The 6,080-nt window shown below is 35.2% G+C and overlaps 1 long non-coding RNA gene across 1 annotated transcript; it reads left to right on the top strand.

Annotated features, from left to right (window-relative positions):
* The first annotated feature begins 366 nt into the window (after window positions 1-366).
* Window positions 367-4,896, top strand: LOC121859396. Its single transcript, XR_006087636.1, has 2 exons — window positions 367-1,168; window positions 3,369-4,896. It is a non-coding gene; the product is annotated as an uncharacterized LOC121859396 (long non-coding RNA).
* Window positions 4,897-6,080: the final 1,184 nt, after the last annotated feature.

The following is a 6,080-nucleotide window of genomic DNA, read 5'->3' as shown; positions in this document are numbered from 1 at the left end:
AAATGTTTGGGTGAAAACACTAGGCTTACATTTTTTGTAATAAATAATACCCCCGACTAAAGTTAGGATAATATAATTGACATTGCTGGATTCCTTGCAAGACCAGGAATATTTTGAATATAAACGTCATATATTTTGCACAAAAGATAAAATTTTGGCTCTTTCTAATGAAAATTCTTACATTAGATCTAAAATTTGTATGTCTAATGCAAATTCCATGATGTTAATATTTAAAATACTCACAATCTTATAAGAATTCCAGCAATGTAAATTATATTCTGGCCGGGTAATTTGTATGAATTTTATGAGCTAAAACAAATATCTTCAGTGAATAAACAAATTATACTTCACCTGCGTAAATGACCAAATTTACTGCATTAATCAAGCATTTCAATTCTGGCAAGGCACCGCGTAAATGACAAAACCGCGTAAATCCAGACTCGACTGTACTGTATTTAGTGCAGGGTATAATTACCAGGTGGTCAGAGTCAGTTATTGTTTTTCCTGCATTAAGTTGTTTGTTCCTAAATAAGAACTGGGCCCAAATGACTAAAGATCCAGTGAGGCTCAATGTCAGAGTTTGAAACTTTTGCAGAAGAATCACACAGTTCAATAATACCCTGGTGGCCATATAAAGGGAGTTCATATGCCAGACTTTACAGTTCTTACCATGACACCAAACTGACAATGTTCCCTGACTTCATATGGGAGCTTTGGTTCCCAGTGCCTTTATGTGGGTTATCCAAGAAAGATAATTGTTTTGATTGCATACTTTTATAATCTATTTTATGGTTTTACCAGGCGGCATCTGCCACACAGTTAACACTTACAGTGTCTATGGGTTGAGGTGAGTAATGTGCAGTTAATCAGTTCCTGAGAAGGTGTCAATTAAGTTTTGGTGGTAATTTAAATATTTTCCTGATGGTGGTCAGTAAGTGAGGCTGCCCTGTAACCTTGGACCATGTGTTAGTGGCTTTCATCCAAGTATCTTTGGCACCCGGGTTGTCCTCCTTCCACATGAACCAAACATCTGCAGGAGCTGAGAGGACTGGCATCAGAATTCCCTTTATAAAGCTGAGGAGGGTCAGATCATGAATTGAAGCCTCACTGGACCTTAGGTCAACCATTGGATTAGCTGGGATTGAATCTTCAATCTCTATTCAACCAGGTGAAAAAATGTTTCTTGTAACAAAAACATTACCTGACCTTGTCCTTCTGGTTAATGTTATCTCATTTCAACATGTTAAGCCCGCTGACAAAAAACAAGCTCTGCCATAGTGTATTTTAGCAGTTTGGGTCTTGCAGGTTACTTATGTTTTTCCCCTCATCCATAAAATGGAGTTTCATATTTTTATCCTTCATTTCAGTGTGAGAATAGTACTTCCTGAATAAATATCTGAGGACAGTGTGTGCGTGTGTGCTCTTTCTATTACTAGTGTGATAGGTAGTACATTACTATGACTAATAGGGAGATGGGTGTGAATTTTTGGAATACTGTTGTCAAGAAACTGTTGGATGAGGCAATTTGTTTTGAATTAGAGAATGATTAAGTGTTTTTAGATCAGCTCAGTGTTTCTAATTGGTTAGTTCAGTTTAGAGTTATTTGTGATTGGGTCAAGTCAATACAGAAGTTATTAGTTCTGGTCAAAGTTGAAAATTGAAATAAATAAATCGCTAATTTGATAGCTCTTTATATACAGTACACAATTAGAAAGTGAATTAAAAGAAGTTCAGGCAAGTAGTGCTGATTACAGACAGAGCATCAAAGATTGAGGGAAGAATGTGAAAACTGTGCTCATTTTTTTTGTATAGAACACAGGAGTTACATTGATATGTAAATAGTTTAACAGTTGCAAACCAGTATACAGTACAGGGATTTTAATTAAGAAAAGGAAATTTGATTTGGTCTTGTGGACAGAAGATAAAGAGTTTCTGTATAAACATGCAAAAAAAAATTATTTGATGGAGGAATGAAATATATGCTGAAGAGTTATCATATTACTGGTTTATTAAAAAGGAATATGAAAGGTAAAAATTTCAACTTTTACGTATGGAGAGAGTTGAAACTTACTGCAAATGTGTGTGTACTTGAGTGGAAGAGCAGGAAATAAGAGAAGGTGAAACAAATGTTTTTGTGAATGGAGATGTAAACAAAACAATGCAAGAGCAGGTAAAAAGAGGGTTACAGTGGTCCCTCGGTTAACGAGCACAATCCGTTCTAGAATGTTGCTCGTTAACCGAAAAACTCGTTAACCGAAACCATTGTTTCAATGGGTTTTTGGGTAATTGGTTCCAGCTCACCGAAAATTGCCTAAATTCAACAAAATATGTAGAAAAGTACACTTACTTTGAGGTGTGTATGTAGAAGGCTCCTGGATGATGATGATGATGATGGGAATTAGAATGGGGGTGGAGGAGAAGGGAGAAGAGAGGGCATTGGGGTGGAAGAGAAGTTACCCCATGGTGCCATTTCACCCATAAAATTTTAGTTCTCTTGGTGTAATTCAAAATTATTTTCATTAAATCAACACTGCACTGCATTATATATCGTCAATATGTAAAATAAATTTCAAAATGACCAATAATTTGCTTGCAAACACAGAAAAAAGCATTTAGTTGAAGAGAGTCTCAAGCAAGATGTTACCTCCACTGAAAAGACACAAAGACTGACGCCTGTATGGTGTGTTGAGAGGCTGGATGGCACGCATAAAACTAATTTCATTACCTTCAATTATGTTAAATAATTGTTAAAATGACTAAAAAATTTAATATTAAACTTTTAAAATTTTTGACTAGTATAAACTTCTTGATATTTGCTAAAATGGTAAGGAATTTAAGCCCTAGAACCGATTAATCTATTGGCGGACTAATACTACAGCTGGTGGACCGCCAAATGCAAGCGAAAACATGTTCAGGTCGGCTCGTAAGAAACTCGTTAATCGAGGGATTGCTCATTAACCGAAGTTAAGAATCTTATGGAAGGTAACTCGTTAACCGAAATCAACTTAACCGAGGCGCTTGTTAACCGAGGGACCACTGTATTAGTATAATTAGTATAGGTATTAATTGTTTCGAGTTGGTAGTAATGATTGAGAGGTAACATTTAGAATAAAAATGTACTGTACCTGTATCTTGAGATTGATAAACTGATTAGGGGAAGAGAGTTTTGACAGGTATATGAACAACCAGTTTTTCTTTCACATTATCTTCAAAATATGAATTTGGCTCCATATTATTATAAATAATTATGAGGGGGTATAAAATAGCATAGCAAATATACTTTGAGGGTAAGGCGATTAATATATTAATGAGAATAATGCACACAGTAGATGTTGGAATACAGTACTAACTCCTCATGAATATTTCAGACTGGGAAGTCATTTATGATACCCAAGCTATCAACACTCAACATTGGAACTAACAGTTAGCTAGATCACAAGTCCACATCAGGTATTCAGTAAGAATGGGTGGTCATCTGTATCACAGGTGTACACCAAGAGTACAGTACTGTGTAGTGTATGTGGACATCCATCACACTGTTGGAGGTCTTTACCAACTCTCCAGTGAGAATGAATGTGAATCGGTGTGTAAAGTCAGCACCAGCTTTCCAGTGACAGTGGAAGCCCATCACCAGCTTAAGTCTATGCCGGGTCTTCAGTGAGTGTGGTTGTCCCCCACAGTTACACGTCCACGCCATGTCTCCAGTGAAAATCATTATCTATTAACCAAAAATCCTTACCCAGTGTCACAAGATTGGATTCACAAGATTGCTGCAAAATATATCATGTCCACACCAATTCATAAGTGAGAGTGGATGGCCATCCCTATCCCAAGTTCACATCTGTGTACACTGAGGATGGATGGTTATCAATGTTACAGATTTGCATTTTGTTTCCAGTGATTGAGGGTGATTGTCAGTGACTGAAGTCAACACTAAAGCTACTGTGAGTTAGTCTGTTAATTTTATGAAATTCCTCCTCATGGTTATCATAAGTCCACATTGAGTCTGCTGAAAAACAACTAAATAACCTCAAAGTGTCTCGTTATTATATATCCTTTTGGTTCTCGTTATATGCAAAACCCAGCCAAGAAATGACACCATGGAAATGTAATCTGCTCAATTTCCCTTCAAATTGTAACTAATGAAAGGTGAGACATCACAAAATCCTCACTTCCAAATACTGCAGTCTGAGTTGATGATTTAGTAAAGATGTCACAATAATATGCAGTTTGCAAGATCATTAATTAAGTTTCATACAGTACTTGTCTTGAAATATGGCAAATACATTATATTAAAACAATTTTATATACTTTAATTTATTTTAATATAATTTTCAAGATATTCTGTAAAATAAGAAAGTTTAAGAGTTTGTTTGATAGTGATTCATGACTAAATCGAGGGAAAGGGAAAATTATGGGCATGATGTCTTTCATTAATATTAAATTGGAATCAAGGTGGTGAAGTAGGGAAGAAATCCTTGAGGATGTGAGGTGATAAAGAAGTATTATACTGCATCCAATTATGACAGAGTCACTGGAAAGTATAATTGGCTATAGAGATTGATATTTGTCCATAATGTGAGGATAATTCAGTACTTTTTAAAATTTATACTTACCATCATTCCTATCATACTGTACAAGGTTATATTTTTTCTCCCAAGTATGGAAAGTGAGTTTCTGAGTCTTAAGTGGGTGATTTAAGCAGTCATAACTAGGTATAAATTACAAATTCTAGCGTGTACACCAGAGGCCACAAGTTATGAGTGCACAATCAAACCGTCACAATAGTCCATTGAATGAAAAGGTGCTACCGTACTGCATTTACCTGTGTGCATATCACTCTTTTTGATACCAGAGTTGTCAATATTTGATTTAATTAGAACTTCAGCAAATAAAGCAGATAAAATGTGGATAAAGCCGTGAAAATGAATGGACACGGAAACATTGAAGTGATAGTGACAAGGGCTGGTCTTTAAATGAATTTTGAATAAGATTTTTATTGCAATGTTTGAAAGTGATTTTGTCAGAATTACCTAATAATTACGTTCACCAGTGATTTATTGAAAGGACAGTTTTACATCACAGTTTTATGTAATACTAACCTATAGTAATTCAATCTATTACATACACGATGCTGACATTTGTACAGTATAATAAAAAATGTTAGTTGACCCAGAGTTGCTGGTTAAACATCTAGCAGCCCTTCATAATGGTGTATCTGGAGAGTTAGACCAACTCTTTCGGGTTTAATGGAAACAGAAAGAGGATGGTGGTCTCTTCCAGCGATCACTCTAAGGGTCTCTTTGCCAGTCAAGACAACCTTCTTATTTCATTTTCTTTGAGCGGACCAATTTTATTATAGATTTTTAATAATGCAGCTGTAAGGTAGACTATAGCAGGATTTCAGAGGTTATATTACATCAGAATCAGATTTGTTAATTCCATTAATCCCAGAATTACTGTTCCAGGGACCTCTATCTATTTTTGTATTTTTATTTGACAATCCTGGTTGCTTAGTGCTTCATATAGTCTGCCTTACAGCTCTGGCAGTGTTCAATGTTTTGCAAATATTTCTGTATTCAGAAAGAGTCACAACCTGAGGATGGCAATTCACTGAGAGGATTCATTTGTTACTGTAATAGGGTCATAGTGACCCTTATTACTGATGGGTTTATATTAACTTATCCAAAGATGTCAAGAGAATTGTAATTTGGAATATTGTATACATAACAGTAGAACCTCAAAAATATATACTGTATATGTTTTGAACTTTATGCTTTGAATTAACTCAGTTATTACTCTAGGTGACAGTTATTATTCTAAGTGAAAGATACTTAATTTTCTTAACATGTTTCAGAAAAATGTTACAATTCACTACTTCATTTATCACTGATATGTCGCCTGTGATGCTTCATATAACCAGCATCTACCATAACTGTTGGCTCTGGTATCACTACAACTGGTACCTTGTCAAGACAGTATCAAAATATACTCATACAGGTATTTTCCTTATTCTAGCATTTTATTTCTAAGTAAGTTTAGGAATTTCTCTCATATACTGTATGTCGGGATTTTACTGG

The sequence above is a fragment of the Homarus americanus genome, unplaced genomic scaffold (genome assembly GCF_018991925.1).
Source record: "Homarus americanus isolate GMGI-L3 unplaced genomic scaffold, GMGI_Hamer_2.0 scaffold7626, whole genome shotgun sequence".
NCBI classification, from domain to species: Eukaryota; Metazoa; Arthropoda; class Malacostraca; order Decapoda; family Nephropidae; genus Homarus; species Homarus americanus.
Note: the sequence above shows the minus strand (reverse complement) of the source record. Positions and strands in the feature narration are given on the sequence as shown.